This window comes from Orbicella faveolata, unplaced genomic scaffold, assembly GCF_042242905.1.
Source record: "Orbicella faveolata isolate gen_17 unplaced genomic scaffold, um_ofav_v1 contig_15, whole genome shotgun sequence".
In the NCBI taxonomy this organism is placed as follows: Eukaryota; Metazoa; Cnidaria; class Anthozoa; order Scleractinia; family Merulinidae; genus Orbicella; species Orbicella faveolata.
This window is the reverse complement of record NW_028301542.1, coordinates 11,605,137-11,626,622: the sequence shown is the minus strand read 5'-3', so window position 1 is coordinate 11,626,622 and position 21,486 is coordinate 11,605,137. Positions and strand designations below refer to the sequence as shown.

The window sequence follows — 21,486 nt, the reverse complement described above, 5'->3', positions numbered from 1 at the left end:
CTCTCTTCCAAATCACCAGGGTGAATGAGACCTCAGCACTGAAGATGCTGCTTTAAACCTGAATGTCACACCCAAGATTGAATCAATTATAAGCCAGGAACCCTAATGTAACAAAAAACAACTCATTGTAACAAACAGCAACCCTTTGATGTCTATCATACCAAGCCGTACGTTTTCGTTGTCCACGTACTATTTCAAAAACTCGAGCTTCGGGTTTCATCACCGGTTTCCAAACGCGAGGAAACATTTGGTTTTATTGTTTTCGAGCGTTTGGAAACCTGATGAAACCCGAAGCACAAGTTTTTGAAATTACTCCTTCAACAAAGAAAATTTGTAGAAATTATCATTACAATAAGTTTTCTGAATTTAAATATGTTTTATTTGAGACGTGGAACGTGAACCTGTCACCTACTTGCTGCTGCTGGTCTGTGATATTATTTTATTTGCATTCAATGCCACGTTGTTACCTAACTGTTTGTGACTTCTGAGCGAGCACGTTGCTTCGCAATGCAGATGGCAGAGTACAGATTTAGACCTCCTAAACTCATCACCGGTTTCCAAACGCGAGAAAACATTTGGTTTTAATGTTTTCGAGATTTAGACCTAAACTGGTGAAGAAGAGGAAACTTGTGTGACCAGCGCTATTCCAAAGTCTACCCAATATAAAAACCGGAGGAGAAAGTTGTTTCCCATGTAAGTGCCATTTTAGGGCCGAAGTGTATAAGCAAGGTTGAGACCGAACCAAAAGACAAGGTTACAATAAATGAGGGAGAATTTAATTTAGAAAAGAATAGCTCTTTCTGTTTTGGGGACTTTACATTCAATGTCAGCAGCGAATAAGCTTGCTTTAAAGTGTATTGTAACTCTGTGTGATTAAATAAAGTTGTTCATCTTCATGTGTTGGTCTTGCTCTATGAATATGCGGATTAAGAAACATTTTGCACACGGGTTTGAAATCGTTTCCAAGCACGTGCGGTTTTCAACTCGTTTTTTTTTATTGGGTTTCTAAACTCATCCACTTTACCAGAATGAGGCGTTTTGGTTGGGTAACAACGACATCAATAATTAATGAGTTTGAGATATGAAAATCACCTTGGGGTATCGACTAACAAATGTAATGATGCAAACATTGATGGAATTACTTTTGTAGCCACGAGAGTTAAATTTTTCCGTTTTTGGTCGCCTTTTCTTTTTTGTTTTTGTCTTTGTTGTTATAAGCTAATTTTTGCGTACTTTTTCGAACAGTTTTAAATGTAAATTAGTTTTTTCACGTCGTGTTAGGTAATCGTCTATTGTTTATCACGTAACCTCGTTAAGTCTGTTCTTCTGGTTCAAAATTCTGTTTTAAAACGTCATAGTTTTCTAGCTGTATTCCTGCTGTATTCAGTCGTTGTCAGTTCCGGAGTGCAGTACAGATCTTGTAAGTAATCTCGTATTTTCCTTTCTATTTTTTTGCCGTTTTTCGTATTGTTGTATAATCGGTTTATTTAAGTTGAAGTTCGTGTTTATTAATTTCTGCATTTGTTATTTTGGTTTTAAGTGAATCGTTAGAATTAACGACGAATTCAAAAAATAGGTCACTTTCATACGGAATTACATAATTCATCATATCATCAAGTAAAGATACTGTTATCTTGATTTTCATTTCCGTTAGCATTAGGTTTAACCTTCATTGCTTCGGTTAACAAAGAGTTGATATATGACATCAAAAGCGCGGTTATTTTCACGACTGTATATAAGATCTTCCTGTTTCTTGGACTTAATCAGTCATTCAACCAGTCTAATTTGGCTTAGCAGATTTAAATTGAACTAGGCATTACATCCTGGGTTTTTAATCAATCAGTCTAATAAGTGTCTTTTTTAGACCAAGAGTTGAAAATGGAGCAGAGATACATCCGCCTCTCTTATAAGTTATTGTATTTAATAACTTATGTAATACTCTACAATAACTTATATAACTTATATCCTTCATTTCGTTAGCGTTAACCTTCGTATTAGGAAAGAGTCACACTAGAAAGTTTATCGAGTAACCTTGAGTATAACCAGTGAACACGTTAAGTATTTCTGACTTTTCTGTAATGTCCTTGCCTCGATTCCCCTGAAAAGTCAACGCGTCTCCAAGTGCTTTTAAAATGGTCAGCTCTTGGGATGTCAACTAACTATTTTTGGCAAGTGTAATCATGTTAGCGGTTTATTACGTAATAGAGCGGTTTTCAATTGAGTGTCGAACGTAATTAGACAATTACTTTGGGTTTGGTTTTACTACAGTTTTAGATTAGCTGAGTAGTCTAATTGGTAAGTAATTGATTTTGGTTTCGGTTTTACGACCCTCAATTGAAAACCGCTCTATCGTTTAAGAGGGAAAATTTCAATCGGCCAGCTAAACACCTGGCGTACGTTTTAGATATAAATTAGCCACAAGGTCGCCTTACCGCCTCTTATTATGTAAACTTTTCTAACCTTCATTGTATCTTTTATCATCTGTGACTTTTGAATTAAATTTTTATCAAATGAATAAAGTTAGTATTATTAGAGAGTCACAACATGGCCTTCAAAACGCGTTTACTTTGACGACTAAACTGCTTTTCACATGGCTGGTGAAAATTAGTAGGTTCTGTCGGATAGCCCAGAGGAAAAAGGATAATTTCATTCTCCCTTGCAAGATCTTACAGTGCAAACAGTGAACACTAAAAGTATTTCTGCAATGTTGAATGTCCTTAGCCGTTGATTAAACGCGGCTCTAGCTATTCGAAATATCGCCTGGAGGGGTACATGTAGGTCTATGGTGAAACTATTTACCAACAAAATTACTCTAAGCTCGATAGCTCTCGGTCACATCAGTTTATAAGAGGTACCGAGTTACAACGCATGACTGAGAAATATCCCAAAAACTCCACGCCCTTAACACATGGCTTCGTGTTGGGGCGACTTGTGGCGGTGTGAGCGTCCCTCTCCTCGGTTTGCACGTGTTGGCATTGCACCTCGCCTTCACCTGCTCTCCCTAAAAAAAAAGGAAAAGAAAAAAAAAACCAGGCGTCGTGTTGAGAGAGTCTTTTAAAATACATAAATTCATGTAGTACGAACGAAGCCTTATCGTCGTAATGCAAGATCTGCCTGTTTCAGCGACATTATCAGTCAATCAGTCAATCATAATCTCAAACTGGCTCAGTAGTTTTCAATCAAAAGTAGTTATCACATCCTAGGTTTGTTATCAATCGTGCTCATTTTTTTCAAGCTAAAATTGGAAAAAAAGGTCGGCGTTTTTTTTTTTTTTTGAAATTGGAGCCGAGTTCAGGAGTAACAACTTCTGTAATACTCTATAATAACTTATATACCTCATTTTGTTAGTGTTAACCATGGCATAGAAAGCGCGGCCATTTTCACCACTGAACCGCTCTGCACAAAACCGTCCTCTGTGATATCTATTCTTGGTTTTCACCTGACGTCACGGCGGCCATGTTGGGGCCCCTAAACAAAGAAACGACGGCCATGTGGGAGCCCAAAATTTAACCTCCGGGAATTGAACTCTATTTTTATGTGAATTTTTTCTTTGTTTCGGTGAGAAAACACCGCTGTTGGTCACGTGAGTGAAAACCAAGAATATTTAAGCTATACAGAGGACAAAACAGTGAAGCTAAAACCACCTAAATGACCATAAATGGACCTAGAACCTCACGAGAAACAAGGAAACACACACTTGAAGCGAAGTAGGTTTAGTTTTATTCATACTCCTTCGTATTTTTCAGGCTGAGTGAACACTAGATAGTTTAGCGTCCTTGGCACGCGACCTCTAAAAAGTGAACGGGGTGTCGACGCGTGTCCGAATACTTGTAAAATGGGACCATACAGATTAATTTCAGGTGTCGTAAATGAGCATGGATGGTCATTTTCGTTGTAAAATTGAATTTACAATACAGTATTCTTTTTCCCAAATATTTCAAACTGTATTTCCATATGTTATTGCTCTCTTTTTATTTAGGCTTTTTATCGCTTCTGCCGTCATTTGACCGTTGAAGACTGCCACTTGGGCATTACTAAACTTGTGTTTTAAAGAGATCTTTTAGACGACACTTTAGTTCCCTGATCTATCGATCTGACCCGCGATCAGCCACTAGCAGTCGACGCGTTGCGCACGTAAGAAAGTCAAAGCATAATTATTGTGAGTTAACCTTTTTCTTGCAGACGTTCTCTGTTCGAAAGTATTATCTATCAACATGATAACCGCAGCCAAATACACCACGTAAATAATAATAAAAAATAAACAAGATCAAGAAAGCTCGGTGCAAAAGCTCCGGTTTTATGGATACATTTAGCAATCTTTTTCTCAGTGTACCCCAAAATCGACAATTTTGCTAAATTTTAGTTATTTATATTCCCAAGTACATCTCATTGAGTTCTTTTAATTGCAAAAAGTTCTGCGAAGAAAGGTTTCTCCCCGACAAAGTTATAAAGAAAAACGATTTTTTGAATAAATTATCTCTAATTGGAAACTGTCAACAAGTTGTTCATCCTCGGAGACCCAGGGGCTATCAGCCGGGACGAAGCAATATTTTCGCGCGAAAGTTTACTTCAAGACCTGAAGAGCTTGAAGTAAACTTTCGCGCCGAAAATATCCCTTACCGGAAAATATCGCATCGTCCCGGCTAGTAGCCCCTGGGTCTCCGAGGATGCAAGTTGTCATGATCAATTAAACCTCCATTAAAAGTCACTTGCTAGAAGCGTAGCATGTTTTGCTTTGCATCGCGCGATTAGTCTGTCACGCGTAATCGATTTATTTGTAGTGGAAGATGTCTTCAAAAAAGAAACGCAAAAGATCGTGTCCTTTTTCAAGTGCGAAGAAGGCACCGAAACCTAAAAAGTATTTCATAAGGAATGGGCCGAAGCGCTCGCCGCTAGTGATAAAGGCTCATACTCTGAGCAAGATAAATTGCTAGAACTGGACGGTTCAATTGTTTCAAAATACTCACGGAAAAACAATTCGACTGCTAACCGTTCCAGTTACATTTGTCCTATATTCCCAAATACGCGCTGTCATGTTTTGTAAACAGTTTTGTGTCGCAGCCGCTCCGTTTGAGCGCAGTTCGCCTTCGAGGCTCCCAGTTTTCACAAAATATATCTCAGCATTTTACGGCGCCACGTCATTATAGAAGATTCATCGTAGTTCTAATGTATACAGTACAACTACTAATAGTAGGTGTAAAAGGCGGTCTTACCCTGATACTCTCATTTCCTAAAGCATAGTTTCTTTTGCGGATTCGCCGTTCAAATTCCCGTTGCTTCCTCAATCGCGCTTTTTAGATCCCTTAGGTTTGGCCTGCGGCATCGTAAAGTTATTGCATCCAGTGCGTCCAAAACAGCGAGTGCAGCGGAGGAAAAGAGAGCTTTGTTGGTATTTCCCGCCAGAAACAGCATTTGAGACTGCTTTGCAGGACGATATGTGAGCTCTATTGTCTAAGTAAGACGAGCCCTCACTTTATCGATCAACAGGTAATAACTTTTCACACGTTTTGAGATCTAATCTCCATAACCGGAAAAACGCCCCAAAGTAGATTTTGCTTTATTAACTCAAAACTGATATTTCAACGAATGAGGCACACGTTTCCAGTTCGTTTACCACGATTTTTCATCCTTTTTAAATTCTCACCGGAAACGAACTCAATTTGTGAAACTACATACTTTTGGAAAATGATCGCTATTTTAGAAAAGGGTTTTATTTCTGGCGTTATGTCAAGTAATAATCGGAATCTGCAATTACTAAGCTTTCAGAAAATATATACTTTATTGGGGGTTTTATGAAACGTGATCGTGAAGCAGCGGCAACGCGAGGTTGTCATTTGGGGTACACTGATACTTTAAAAGCGACGTAAGAAAGCTTTTAGCGGTAACGATTTTTGATAAGCAGAATTTAGTTAGCTGAACATAAATTGTTTTGTCTGTATTTAAAGTAGGTTCTTCAGTAAGGGTTTTCAGAGCTATTTAATTGAATTATCTCGCGGTCATTTTGCTTGTGTGAATTCCAATTATTGTTTTGCTTGATAGAGCCTGACTTATCGGCTAGTTTTAATTTTAGTTAAAATTAAATTAATTAATTTTTAGTTAATTTTAGTTTAATTTTAGTTTTAATTTTCGTGCAGCGCCGAACTCCAACGTCAGTCCAGAAAGGTGATAGCCTAATATTTTTTTTTGAGTCCTCCTTATTCAAAGTTTATAAACAACTGCGAAATATGTTTTTAGGGAAATTATGAAAACCTCGGTGAGTTGATTTAAGAGCAGTCGTCCCGTCAGTAAAAATAGTAAGGGTTGTACGCTTGTGGGTCCTTGTGATTTTTAACACACAATTTCGCGATTTTACCAATCGGAATACCTCGACATGAAATGGCAATTTTTTGACGAGGTACCACTTGCTGTCCTAATATACTACATTCCCTCTCTTTCTTCGCTTAGATAGTTAACCTCGAGAAACAGAAACATTACAAACTTCCAGTTTGTTTATACATTGTAAAAGTTCAGTTCAAATCCAAATGTTCAAGACAAAAGTCACACTAGGCATAAACATAGCCTTTGCAGTTCAGTTCATAAAACAACGTTTCAATGTCACTTGTGCAATAACAGCGAACAATAATATGACAATGCAATGTGGATCTAATGGGTCTGGTGGCCTGCTATGGATCTTGATGCGGAGAGAAGATGTGCAGAGTGTTACGGGTGCCTGATGGTTACCAAGAACGTTCTATCCTCACCATTGAAGTCAGCACCATTACCCAACCAGCCATGGGAAGAAGTAGCTGTGGATCTAATGGGTCCATTACCTTCTGGAGAACACTTGTTAGCCTCATCTGCTATGTTTGCCACTCCTTTAGACCTGCCATTGATTGGGTGATGATATGCTGGTACTTCTCTGGTGCGGCATTTACACCAAAACTCAAACGCTTGTAGCGAAATATACCATCATGCGTGGCAAAAGCTGTGATATCCCTTGACTTAGGATCCAACTCGATTTGGTGAAAACCCCACCTTAAATCTAACTTCGAGAAAATGCCACTCCCATTAAGGCTTTCAAGGACTTCATCTATGGTTGGTATGGGCAGTCTTTCCCGGATAATGGCCACGTTGGCTCTCCGCATATCGACACATAACCTTATGTCCCCTGACGGTTTAGGAGCGACAACCACTGGGCTTACTCACACCGTAGGCCCCTTGACTTTCTCAATTATGTCCTTGTCAAGGAGTTCATTAACCTTGGCCGTTACTTTGTCCTTTACAGAAAAAGGTACTCGTCGCATTTTCTGAACGACTGGAGTTACATTGGGATCATCGTGTAACTTCAACTGATAATCTTTAAGCTTTCCAATTCCCTTGAACACACTGGAGTATTTTGCTTTGAGTTCTCCCACAAAGGTATCATCAACAGCGTTACAGTCTGCTGTCCCGAGAGTTCCCGTGGGGTCGACGCGAACGATTCCAAGATCTGTGGCAGTCGAATATCCCAGCAAACAACGCCCGGATTCAACAATAATGAAATTTGCCAAAACTTTGCTTTCGATACGGAAACTTCTGACTGAAACTGGCCTTCAACTCCAAGCTCTCGACCCCCATAAGCATACAATCTCTTCGTGCAAGGTTTTAATTCAATCTTGAGCCCCTGTTACTTTAGTTCCTGCAGTGTATCTTCACTGATAAGGTTACTTGCAGAACCTGAATCAATTAACACATCTCTGCTGATTCCACCAATCTTCACTGAGATCACTGGCTCAGCGTAATTTGACATGGCACATGTCTGTTCCTCTTTAGTAAAAGCAAATGTGTCATCCTCACCTGATTGATTACAACGATCCTCAACTTGATTGGCCTGTCTCCCCTTACCATGGCGCTGCTGTCTGCCTCCCCGTTGTTGGGTGGTGCCTTGTTTTCCAGACTTAAAGTTCCTTCCCCCTTTGCAACAGCTAGCATAATGACCATATTTACCACACTTGCTGCACTTGCGACCTCGGGATAGGACAACTTTTACTCTGAGCAAAGTGACCTTCTTTACTACAGTTGAAACAAACACTTTTTCCTTTGGTTCTACGCCCAGGACTTTCTTCAACTACATTAGCGCCTGCTCCAGGTTCTTGGCTTGGCGTGACCATTTGACTTGCCTGCTCGCGTGAGGCTTCCCACTTTCGAACTTTATCCATTGCAGCTTCCAGAGTAATGTTGTTGACTTCCAATAGCTTCTTCTTTAGCTCAACATCAGGCAACTCTTCAATCAATTGGTCCCGCAAATTTTCCTCCAAAGTTGTACCAAAATTACAATGACGAGCTTGTTTACGTAAACGAATCATGAACTTGTCAGCGGTCTCTCCCTTTGTCGGCGTAAGTTGACGAAAGACATGAAGCTCGTACGGTACATTTTCCTCGGCTCGGAAATGAGCATCCAACTTTCGCAGACACCACATACTCATTATCCTGGTCAGCATTCAGTGGTCCAGGATCTGGAAGATCTTCGTAAATATCTTGTACTTCCATACCCGCTAAATGAAGTAACTGAGCCTTTTTCGTGGAAGGATTCGTGATTCCCTTGCCATCGATGTAATACTGATACGATCGTTTCCACTGTCGCCATCGTTCTGCGACCTGAGAGGAAGAACCTGTTAAATCTAAAGGCGGAAGCGCTCTTTCTACTGAATTCGACATCCTCATCGCCAATTTGTAGTGTCGAACAGCAAAAGTAAACCGCAAAAGGCAGCCACGAAGGCGAAAGACAACAGTACACACAGTATACGTTTCAACACTCTCTTCCCGCGTTTGCACTCTCACGGATGTATACTTTGACGTGTACAACCGCTGTCCTAATATACTACATCGTTGCCACTAGAGCCTCCTTTCGTCGCCTTTAATTGAGGGAGAAGAAAAAGACTGTTAATTGCATCCTTTGCTTTTTTGTATGGAGCTTTCTTGATGTTTGTGTGTTTGATTTACGTAGTTAAGTGGCTGCGATTGTCATGTTGACAAATGATACTTTCGAACGGAGGATATCTGGCAAAGAAAGGTTAACTCATTTTATTGTCTCATTTTCTTCCGTGCTGAACGCCTCGACGGCTAGTGGCTGATCGGGTCAGATCGACAGACCAGCGAACTAAAGTATATGTAATGCCGATTAAAAGATCACTTTCCACCTTCTAAACTGCAGTCTTAAACAGTCAAATGATAAAAGAGAGGATGAAAATTCTATAGTGTGATAGAAAAGAATACACTGAATAGTATGTAAAAATTAACTTTAAAATGTTTGTTAAAACGGAATTCTGTATTGTCTTGTAAGTGAGCAAGAGTTTTTGTCCCCACTGGGGTCGTCAAGGTGTACATTCACCACATAACCATGAGACCATGCATGCCTCGCAATTCTGGAGCCTTTGGCCGCTGTTTTAACGTTTTTACTATGTTCTTTAAGTCTTGTTAGCACTACGACGAAAACTAGCGTTTCCTGTTTGCAGGAAAATTGAAAATATTGTTATCACCAATGTTTGAATTTTTGCAATGCTGTTAGCACTTACAAGAATGCTAAATGTTTCCCGCACGTGCCAAATAAGTAACATGTAACTAGATACCAAGATCAATTTACCAGGGTTGGTCAAAGTTGTCTTTCTACAAATTTGCCAAGTATTGCTCTTCTTTATGAGGAAATGATTCGTCTTAACTGTTTTCCTTTTCGCTGCTTTTTTCGTTGGGATATTGTTTTCCTCACTTCCTGCAGTCGCCAGAACTTCTGTGTGATACGGACATTGTAGAACTAGTTTATACGTTTGCTGCGGTTGAAGCTGAAACAAGTTCAGTTGCTGCAATGCAGCTACGTTGTAGTTTTGTATCTAACTGATAATACGGTTGTTTATTTTAATCCTATTCCCTGATTGGCCCTGAGAGCCATAATAATTCAAATACGCATCGATGTGTTTCCTCGCGGATCCAATCTCTAGCTCAGAGAAATGGCGGGAGAATTACATTGTCACGTACGATTGCGAAATATGATTACTCGATGAAGACAGCTGTAAGGAACAACAGATCTTTTCGACTGACAATGTTGAAGGGGTGGCGAATGGTCCTTCAAAAACTCTGGGTCTCGCAAAATTTTAGTCGAATTTCACGGGTCTCGCATTCTCATTTTTTAGCGGTTATGTGCGTCTCGCGGTCTCGATTTTTATACGAAGCTGTCTCGGAGTCTCGATTTTTTGGAAGGCTAAGGGTCTCCAATTCCTGATTCGTTCGTTTACCTGTTTTTATTAATTGTCAATTGATACTGAATTTCAATGAAGCAACTTACAAATTCCCCCCGGGGGGGTGGGGTACTCCCAGAAAAATTGGATGGGGGTGTGCAGCCCGCTTCCCAAAACCCTTACCCTATTTATGACCAAAATCTGCGATATTCCCTACCCTATTTTGGACCTGACCCTTACATCAAAACTCTGTTTCAGACCTGCGTTATAATTAGTTCCCTAGTTCAGACCAATGTTGAATTACCAAAAACATAATTTGTGAAGGGCTTTTGTTGATTTTCTTTTCGATAATGATGAAAAAGTGGCTTCTTCTTAAAAAACATACCCATATCAAGGCTAGAGTGCAAAAACCATGCCCTATTTAAGACCAAAATAGCCAAAATCAGCTAAAATCGATACCCTATTTAAGACCAAAACGGCTGAAAAACCATGCCCTTTGAAAAGGGTGAAAAGGCGTACCCCCCGGGCAAATTTCCGAGAAAAACTTGATCCTAACTTCTCCTAAATTGTCTGAATTCCACAAAAAGCTACAAAACCTACCGAAACATCCGTTTTGGTGCCAGAAAAACAGTTATTTTGTTCTAGGATATCATAACGTAGTGTGTTATAATCGAATTTCCAGTTCCAGCCAGTTTGAAGAAGCTGGCTAAAAGGCTGCACAAGCACATTCTTGCTCTCAACTTAATCTGGGGCTCAAATTTTAAGAGTCTGAACGGATCGAGCTGAGAGGCGAGATGACAATAGAAAAGATAACAAGGCATTGAGGTAAGTTATTTTTATTGCAAAAATGTCAAAATTTCAGCTGTAATGTCGATTACCGTTCTTCCCCATACAAACCTTAATAAATTGAAACCCTTGTAGCACAACACCATCATATGCTGCAAGGCGAAGGTCATGTTTCGCGTAACCAAACTCGGCGGTTATGCAATAGTAGATGTCGGCGGTAAATGTGTCACGTTTCACGCCTTAACGTTGGCATAAAGATTAAAAAAACAATAATAATAATAATAATAATAATAATAATAATAATAACTCCTCGCATCGTGAGCTTGCCCCGACCTGTGGTGACATGAAGCTAAGATCGCGTTTGTCGAAAAATATACACTTCTCTCGTGATTTTTAGCCATTTTAGGAGTTAAAGTATTAGGAAAAGTACTTTTGTAAATGTTTCTTGGTACGGTTCAGATAATCAGTTGTCTAGATAACCAAAGTAAGTTCCAGATGTTTACACTATTTTTCGTTTGCCATCAGGAGGACTAAGGTGGTCCTCCAACATGGCGACTCCATACTAGGCTCTATAGTTTTGCGCGGAACATTTCGACAAATATCTCAACTTTGGGACAACACACACACGTTGAACTGTCATAACTGTCCTCTTTATCCATCACCTATAATATCACAATTCATTCACTTTATCCACTGAGTGGGTTTTGATTTTATTTTTTATTTATTACGTGACAATGCAGACACTCCATGAAATTACCCATTTTAGGGGTAGGAAACTTGCATGTGGCTTACATGACGAATTTCGCCAGATTAAGCACTTTCACTTTCAAAGGGCGGATTCGAAAGCGACTAAATACTCTTCAAATGAGGAATTTACGTTTAAAATATCTCGCTTTGTTATTGATTTAAGTGTAAACACGTGAAATTCTCATGAAATTCAAACAGTAGAGTGGTTTTACAACATTTTTGAGTTGATCTCATTGTTTTTCCTTCTAAGAGGATCATGAAGGGGGGTACCAAATCCCAGTTCCCAGCCCAAATTTTTGCCAAATCTTAGTTCCCAGCTTAAATTTGGTCCAAATCCCAGTTAACAAATTTAAAATCCCATTCCCAGTGATTGCTTGCAGACTAATGTGTATAATTAATTAAGGACTGACGGACTGACGTCGTTTGGATTCACAAATGCTGAAATCGAATAAAGTGACCCTTTTTCTACAAATCGGATGAATGTTTCAGGCAAATAAGCAATTACCTAGCCTTTTGCTGTGACTGAAGAAAATCTCTCATTCTTCTGGTGAGCAGTCTTTGTCTTCCAGCCCTTGTTGGCATAACCATATCTAAACCACTTGTATCATCTGCACAATCCTCGTCAGACTCACTGTCTCCACTTTCGCTGCTGCTGTACTCGTCACGTTCCCGCCAAGTGGAAACATGCACATATCATTCCATCAGCATCAAACCGCTGACCAGGAAAACTGGCATCCACGTTTACCGCAAACGTCAAACTGCGGTTTGAGGTTAGACGTTTGCCGTTCGCCATTCGGACGGAACCTGATTTAAATTGAAGTCAATTCGAGCCAATAGAAAATCATCTTGTCAATACAGTAGAAATTGTCAAAATAACGCGGAATTTGAAAAAAAATGTTTTCTAGCATGTGTAGTTTTCTAAAGAACTAAAGCATCATAAAACACACATTCGATTTAAGCCGCCGCCATATTGGATTTCCACTTAGGATGAGTGCCTTTCTTCAAATAACAACAAAAGGCTAGGTAATTGCTTATTTGCCTGAAGCATTCATCCGATTTGTAAAAAGGGTCACTTTATTCAATTTCAGCATTTGTACGTGGCATAAAATACAATTCAAGGCAATAAAGCTTGTAGTAAATGACTTACGTGAAAACCTACTTCTTGACGTTCAAAACGCGAGTGGAAAACCTCAAACGTGACGTCTGGCTCTGGTCACGTAATCCCTAGCGGTTAGCCGTTCCCGGGAAACGTGAATCTAAAAGTCTTTATTAAGACTGTGTGGAGCCTGATAGCTAGAACGCGGAAATAAAAAAATATAATGATTCTATGTGTCTACTGAGGTCTAATGATGCTGAATTTTAATTCTTTATTCGAAAGAATAGGGTCAATTAAGCAGTGGTGTCAAAAAATAGGGTCAGAGAGCGCTAAGAATAAAAATCCCTTTCCCGTTTTCGAAATTGTTCATCCCATTCCCAGTGGCTGAATCCCAGTCCCAGTGCAGTAAATCCCATATTCCCAACCCAAAAAAGGGCAAAGCCCAGTTCCCATTTTACCCCGTCACGCCCCTCTTCCAATTATCTTTAGTCTACATAAGTTATTTAAATTTATGCATTACTCTACAATAAAAAAAACGATCACTCCATTACGAATCACAGCACGTGTCACTGATGACAACTGCTGCAAGCCGCAGTATATCACACTTTTCTTTAAAATTACATATGCTTTTATTAATCTAATATCTTTTAAAAGCATTAACGGGACAGAAAATGCGAAAAAGCATCATAACAGAATACCACAAACTTGATATTCTATTCTTAAGTTGGAATTTACTTTTATAGGAAATTCAACCCAGTCAAGATTCGTCCGATTTACCTTGTGATGATGTAGATAATGGTAAACAAATAATAAACAGAAATCAAGTTTCGTAAGCTTGTTATTATCCTTCCCACACGCCGTTTACCGGGAATCTTATTGAACAAGGTCAGCATGATGATCAGTTCCGTTCTGAGAATGAATTTGCTGTTGACAAACGAAATGCTGTTGACAAACGTCAATGTGTTACCTGCTCAAGCATTGCCTAGTGTGTTGTCACTGAAATTTCAACTTCCTAATTTGTCAACGGCTGTATTAGAAAGATATGACTTTTTTCTGGTCATTTTCATTCACAGTATGAGACATAAGAGTAGGCGTTTGTCAACAGTAAATTCATTTTCAAAACGGAAATGATCATACTTGCAGCACTTGAAATTAATCCGGATGGTCCTGGATTAACGGCAATATGTGTTATCAAAGAAGATGATATGAAATAACTCTTCGTTGAGGTATATGCGTGATGACAACAATCTCATGCTTAAGTGCAGAAAAATAGCAAAGAGGCACCATTTATCAGTCGACACTGTAATTTACTACACTTTTAAACTGCTATAATCACATATTTGAGGAATCACCCCTTCGTGTTCACTTCCGCCCTAACGAAGTAGTTTAGATTCTCCCACGAACAGCTGCGTCGAAGAACGAAACAGAATTTTTAATAAGTTAAGTCAATTACTTTCGTCAGATGTTTAGCTAACCGATTGATTTGCTCCTGTTACATAATATAAAGTTATCGACGACTCATGTGATTACCCTTGCCAAAAATAGTTTGGCCTACCATTTTACAAGTACTCTGACACGTGTTGACTTCGCGTTCACTTTTCAGGGAATCGCGAGCCAAAGACACTGAACTACCTTGTGTTCCACAGCTATGTGCAGAGCAGTGTAGCCGTAAAAATGACTGCGCTTTTGATGACATCAGTTTGACTCTTTCTTAACCGAAACATTGCGGGTTAACAGTAACGTAATGAATAATAGAAGTTATATATGTTATTGCAGAGAATTACATAAGTTATTGAATGATCCTGAACTCTGCTCCAATTTCTAAAACAAAACGCCGACCTTTTTTTCCAATTTTAGCTTGAAAAAATGAACACGATTGATAGCAAACCTAGGATATGACTCCTTGTTTGATTTAAATCAACCGGTAAGCTAACTAGAGATTATGATTAATTGATTGACTGATTATGTCTCTGAAACAGGCAGATCTTGTGGAACGACGATAAGGCTGCCTTCGTACTACATGAAATTATGTATTCAGTGTAAAAAAACCTCTGTCAACACGAAGCAATCCTATGTGGGATATTTTAAAGTCATGCGTTGTAATTTGGCACCTCCTAAAAACGGATGTGAAAGCTAACGAGCTTAGAGTAATTTTGTTGATAAATAGTTTCACTCTAGACCTACATGTACCTCTCCAGGCGATATTTCGAATAGCTAGAGCTGCTTTTAATCAACAGCCAAGGACATTCAACATTGCAGAAATACTTTTGGTGTTCACTGTTTGTACTGTACGATCATGAAATTATCTTTTTTCCTCTGGGCTACACGATAAATTTACTATAATTTTAACCAGCCATGTGCAAAGCAGTTAAGTCGTGAAAGTAACCGCATTTTGGGGGCCATTTTGCGAGTCTCTCTTAGAATGATAGTAATAATAGCATTAATAACTTTATTAATTTGATGAAAATTTAATTCAAAAGTTGCAATGATAAAAGATACAATAATTAAGACGGATTCCGCTCAAAGTTCAGGCAATAAGTGCGAAAATGATTTACTAACAATCTACTCACAGCACGGTATGTTTTTGAAATACTGTTTAAAACATCTCACTGTAATTCATTTCTCTAGGTGACCCCGCAATTTAATTCCCAAGCATCCTCTAGAAATTTCCCTTTAAACCAAAAATATCGAGCCGCAAACTTTTTCCGTCTGATAACAGCAAAATCAGGCCGAAAATAAGCCCCCGCAAAAAACTGTTCAGAAATTACTATCGCAACGCAAAATAATGAGAAAACTACAATGTTGAAGAAAAAGGCCTTTCAATGCAATATCATTCGATAAACATCAAAAAACTGCCGAAGCGATTAAAAAATAAAGTTTCAAATATTGCATACTAAATTAGTTGGAACGTAGGAGCTGATTTTAAAATAATTATTTCTCAAAAGTTCAACGCTTTTGAAAGCAATCACAGTGATGAATCAGACATTGGAGAGATATACATTACGTTTCTGGAAAAACATTTTTCGGCCAAAGTATATTGACCTTGTACAAAGCGTTCAAAGTTACCGTGTTTACCGTTATCCTGCTACTTCGACGAAACACTTCTCTTTTGCCAATACGGCCGTGGGTAGCGTGTTAAACGCCACTTTAAACCTTGCTAGGCATTCAAAGACCATCCTAAATAGAAGGACGAAGAATTAAAAGAGAAAGGAAGATGAAAAATACGCAGAAAAAGAAAATAACTCGAAATTACCATCTGCTAACGAAAGTTGAATCTGGAAAATGTCGTGGCGTGACAGCGGCCATGGACGTCATTTGTATAAATAGCGGCGGAATCCAAACGAATGCACAAGTAGGAAAACAATTTTACCCGGCCAGAAAACGTTTAGTGGAACAATGTTATGTTATTCTTCACAAATGATGGTCACTCAGAAAGAAAAACTTCCCCAACCGCCACACCGTTTTGGCTGCAGCGTGATCTGAGTTATGGGGTCACGACTGGATACCTAGCCGCTGACTGCACGAAGGACATTGCAGACTCGTTTTCCCACGCTGTTGCGACTTGACGTGACAAATGACGTCAATGGCCGCTGTCACGCCACGACATTTTCCAGATTCAACTTTCGTTACAGATGGTAATTTCGAGTTATTTTCTTTTTCTGCGTATTTTCATCTTCCTTTCTCTTTCATTATACATCCTTCTACTCAGGATGGTCTTTGAAGGCCTAGCAAGGTTTAAAGTGGCGTTTACCACGCTATCCATGGTCGTATTGGCAAAAGAGAAGTGTTTCGCCGAAGTAGCAGGATAACGGTAAACACGGTAACTTTGAACGCTTTGTACAAGGTCAATATACTTTGGCCGAAAAATGTTTTTCCAGAAACGTGATGTGTATCCCTCCAATCTCTAATTCATTACTGTGATTGCTTTCAAAAGCGTTGAACTTTTGAGAAATAATTATTCTAAAATCAGCTCCAACGCTCCAACTAATTTAGTATGCAATATTTGAAATTTTACTTGTTAATCGCTTCGGCAGTTTTTTGATGTTTATCGAATGATATTGCATTAAAAGGCCTTTTTCTTCAACACTGTGTAGTTTTCTCATTATTTTGCGTTGCGATAGTAATTTCTGAACAGTTTTTTGCGGGGGCTTATTTTCGGCTTGATTTTGCTGCTATCAGACGGAAAAAGTTTGCAGCTCAATATTTATGGTTTAAAGCGAAACCGAAACAAAAGAAATTCATTTTTAAATAGTATTCGGTAACCTCTACTTGGGAGATAAAAATCGGCCGATTTTATTTTTTAGCCGGAAATCATCGGTCGTTTCTTAGGCGCAGGGCCTCTTAAGAGCTGACCATTTTAAAAGCACTTGGACACGCGTTGACTTTTCAGGGGAATCGAGACAAGGACATTACCGAAATGTCAGAAATACTTGGTGCGTTCACTGGTTGTACTCAAGGTTACTCAATAAACTTTCTAGTGTGACTCTTTCTTAATATGAAAGTTAACGCTAACGAAATGAAGGATATAAATTATATAAGTTATTGTAGAGATTTACATAAGATATTAAATACAATAACTTATGAGAAAGGATGGATCTCTGCTCCATTTTTAACTCTTTGTGTAACAAAAAAAAAACTTAGACTGACTTATTAGACTGATTGATAAAAAACCAGGATGCGATGCCCAGTTTAATTTAAATCTACTTAGCCAAATTAAATTGGTTCAATGACTGATCGACAAATCAGTCATTGAACCAATGAGTCAAATCTAATAAGCTCTTATATATCGTCGTGAAAATGACTGCGCTTTTGATGTCATATATCAAGTCTTTGTTAACCGAAGCAGTGAAGGTTAACCCTAATGCTAACGGAAATGAAAATCAAGACAACAGTATCTTCGCTCGATGATATGATGAATTATGTAATTCCTTATGAAAAAGTCCTTCTTCTGAATAATTCCATTAACGTTTGCTTCATTACACAGTGTTAGTCGATACCCCAAGGTGATTTCATGTGAACAACGAAAACGTGTGGCTTGGTACGCTGTGTATTCAGCCAAATACATCTCTGGATTGTGCATTTTTGTAGTCAAGCATACTGTATATATTATATATAGTTCTCCAAAATTTCTCATTGCATACTAGTGGTGTACGGTATGGTATACTTCTGTGATAGTTACTGTTGTGCCTTTAATCGTACCACTGCCTAGAGAACAAGCAGCTTCATTTGCATGACCATAAATTCATACGGTATAGCACAAGTATGCAACTTGACAAAAAAAGAGATAACCGTCATTCAAAGCAGTAGGTGCACAGCAGGGGTGAAAAAGTCCTAACTTTCTGACTGAAAATACGACTTTTGCGAAAATATTGAGTTGATTTACTAGCCAACGAGCTTTCAATATTAAATGACTGCGTACCATTGTTAATTTAAAAAGGGTAAAAAACACTTCGTTTTCTGCGATATAAAAATCAATTTCTGTATTTGTCGTCTAGATTAGATTTAAATGATCGCGATCGATGATAGACATTGCTGAGGTTTTGTAATCCGACTCTCTTTTTCCTGGTCTGAATTTTCAGTGGCTTTACTCCACCTTCATCAGAGTTGCAATCTTAACATTGCTGTCGTTCGAACACTTAGCGTAACAGCGATTGGCATCATTGTAGACCTGACTACAGTAAAAACCCGCGTGAAAATAAAAAAGCTAGTGATTTAAGAACCCGCTGGCAGAAATTTGCCATTTTAAAACCCGAAAATGTAAAAACCTGCTTAGCCAAGCAAGATCAAGCAGATTCTTATATGTGACATGGGCTTAAGTAAAATTATGAACTCTTGTTCTAGAGGCAACACTACATATACATTTTTTTAATCAGTTGTGGTAGGCCTACCATAATGCTCTTGTGAATAAATACTTTATATTCAAGGATCAAACCCAAGTTTATTTATTTTTCTGGTAATTAACAACTATATCTCCTTCATAGAAATTAAGAACCTGATAAGAACCTACTTAGCCTAAGACTATTTCCTTTCTGGGGACTGTGGTGGTTGGATCCCTCGGTCTGTTTCGCTGCCTGTTCAGAACATCATTATTGTTGTAACACCAGCACCAGTAGGGTAACCGTTTCGTAACAACAACTTCCTCAGTTCATTCAAACAAGGGCGCAAAAGAGAAGGTAACGAACAGATGCGGAAACCGCAAAAAGTGAGCGTGAAGATGTGGTTCACTTTGTATTTCCTAGGTGTGAAGGCGTCCTATTTTTTGTACGGGCCGGTAAAGGTCTTCTTTCGGTAAATAGATGTTGAGAGAGTATGACTGTAGCATTTGATGAGAATGTCCAGGAAAGGAATTGTACTGTTTTCTTCAAATTCAACGGTGAATTTGATATTTACGTGACAGTTATTGAGGTAGTGTAGAAACTGAGTTGCTGTGTTTTCTGAGGTATGGTCAACGTATGGAAACTAAATAGAACGGCGAGCGTTGTTGTTAAGGAGCCATTTCTCTTCAAAATGGAAAAATACTGGCCAAAACAGGGCCTAACGGAAAGCCCATAGCCACACCGACACAGTCGTACTTTCTCAACACCACTTGGTTCTACATGAGTTGATAACCACTGAATATAATGAGTAATGACTCTAGAAACGATTTAATAAAATGCAAACTGTGAAGGGATTGATGAGATGGTTGGCTGTGTAGGTATATGTGGGGGATTGATGAGATGTACGCTGGTCTTAAGATATCTTGGAACAAGTAAATCGATTGACTATCATTCAAATTATCCGTTCACGTGTAGCCTTCGAACAGGCTCCCAGTTGGATTAATAGGTTTAGTGGTGAGACGAGAGCGGAATGGTGACAAGGGGAAGCGCAATTCCCGGAATTCTTTTTCTCGCGGTTAACGGCTTGCTTCGCTCGCCGAATTTTTTTTTCCATCCCCGCCAGATTTTTTTTCCCGCCTTCGCTGGGAGCCTGTTCGCAGGCTAGTTCACTTGCCGTGCGTTCAGCCGTTCGAGAGATCACATATTTGTCGATGCATTTTAGTGGTTAAATCGGCAAAGTTCTTCTTTTAACGACGCTTTTGGGGTCGACAAAGTAAAATTTGCAATATACTAACTTCTTTTTACGTGACGCGTGATTGGGGAATAAAATTATCCGTGATGCGTGATTTAATAGAAAAATTAAAATCAGCGTGATGCGTGATTGGTACCCCACTTTGGCCACTCTCTCCATAGAGGAAGTTGAAGGTGAAGAGTGGAGCATCGATGAAGCAATGAAAAAGTTGCAATCTCCTGAAGAAGGAAATCATTGGAAAGTTACATTTAAAGAGGGGTGGATCTCGACGAGAAAGTCCTGGAGGGAACCCCGGGAGGGAAACTCTCACATGAAAACGTCGGAGGATTTTATAGCAAGATACGATTTAACATACGTTTCGCCATGTTGGCATGAAATAAGATACAAGGTGACTGCATATACAGTACAAAATTGTTGCCTCCTGTACAGTGCTTGGTGCGAAACAGTGGCAAGTTCCCTTTAGTTGATGAAGATACTTCCTCACACAGTGTCTCAAAAGTCGCTCAGCTTTTACTAAATCAAATCGTTAACAAAAATAACATTAACGTGACGGTGGCAGCATACGTGAAAATGAAAGAAGTTAAAATAACAAAAAAAGGGTGATAGGTAGGTATACTGAAGGAAGATTTTGAAATGACGAAATTTCAAAGAATCCGCCGGCAATGTAGGTTAATATACTTTTCAGTAATATCCTGTTCTGGGTATTACCTACTGGCAAGTTAAGCTATTACCCATTTGTGCCATGTCGCTTAATAAAGTAAGAAGGTAGCCTATAAAAGCTTACTCGTTTTCAATAGGTCTGGGTGACACAAAACAATGCCAACAAAAGTGTTGGAGGATATACCAATCCCTTTCAGTGACGTCAAGATGAACTAACACGGTCACGATGTCGAGGATGGCTTGTTCTTCCATCACGAAGATATCTGCAGGCTGACATTTTATTTCCTGGCTGTGAATTGACTGCAGATATACTATCCGTGGACGAACAGGTGAAGTTTGATGTGATTTATTGTATTAAAATGTCCTTGCATGGATTAAAATCCTGTCTATACCCCCTTTTGGTGTAATTAACAATTATTCCACGACCAAGCGTTAGATATGAGATGGTAGAGAGCCAATGAGGCGCGTAGCGCCGAGTTGGCTACAATCATCTCATATCCAACAAACACGAGTGGAATAATTGTTTTAATAACAACGCCTCCAAACATAGAAAACTAAACTAAAATAAAAATAACGTCTCAGAAAATCGCGCGTACGTTTCCCATATTTGCAGAGCATGGTATAATGGCTCATATACCATGAAACCTCTCGAATTGCATTATCCAATGATCCAGTTTTCAATAATTTGATATCTGCCATTATAAGGTTTTATAATAAAGTTTCGATCTAACGCGCACTCTGATTGGCTGAAATAGCGTGCTTTATCAGAGAACAGACCACGGGTTGATGACGGTAAGTTGACTTTCAAATTTTTGCTTCGGAATTTTGACGAATTTGACCCAAATTAAACATCCCCTGTGACTCAGATAAACGCAATGGAAACAAGCTATTTGTCTGCAGTAAATAAGGCTCACAGAGACCATTGTTAGCAACAGTAGT

At 39.0% G+C, this 21,486-nt stretch overlaps 1 pseudogene; it reads right to left on the bottom strand.

Annotated features, from left to right (window-relative positions):
- Positions 1–7,181: 7,181 nt before the first annotated feature.
- Positions 7,182–12,516, bottom strand: LOC149113537 (uncharacterized; annotated as a pseudogene).
- Between the last annotated feature and the right edge of the window lie 8,970 nt (positions 12,517–21,486).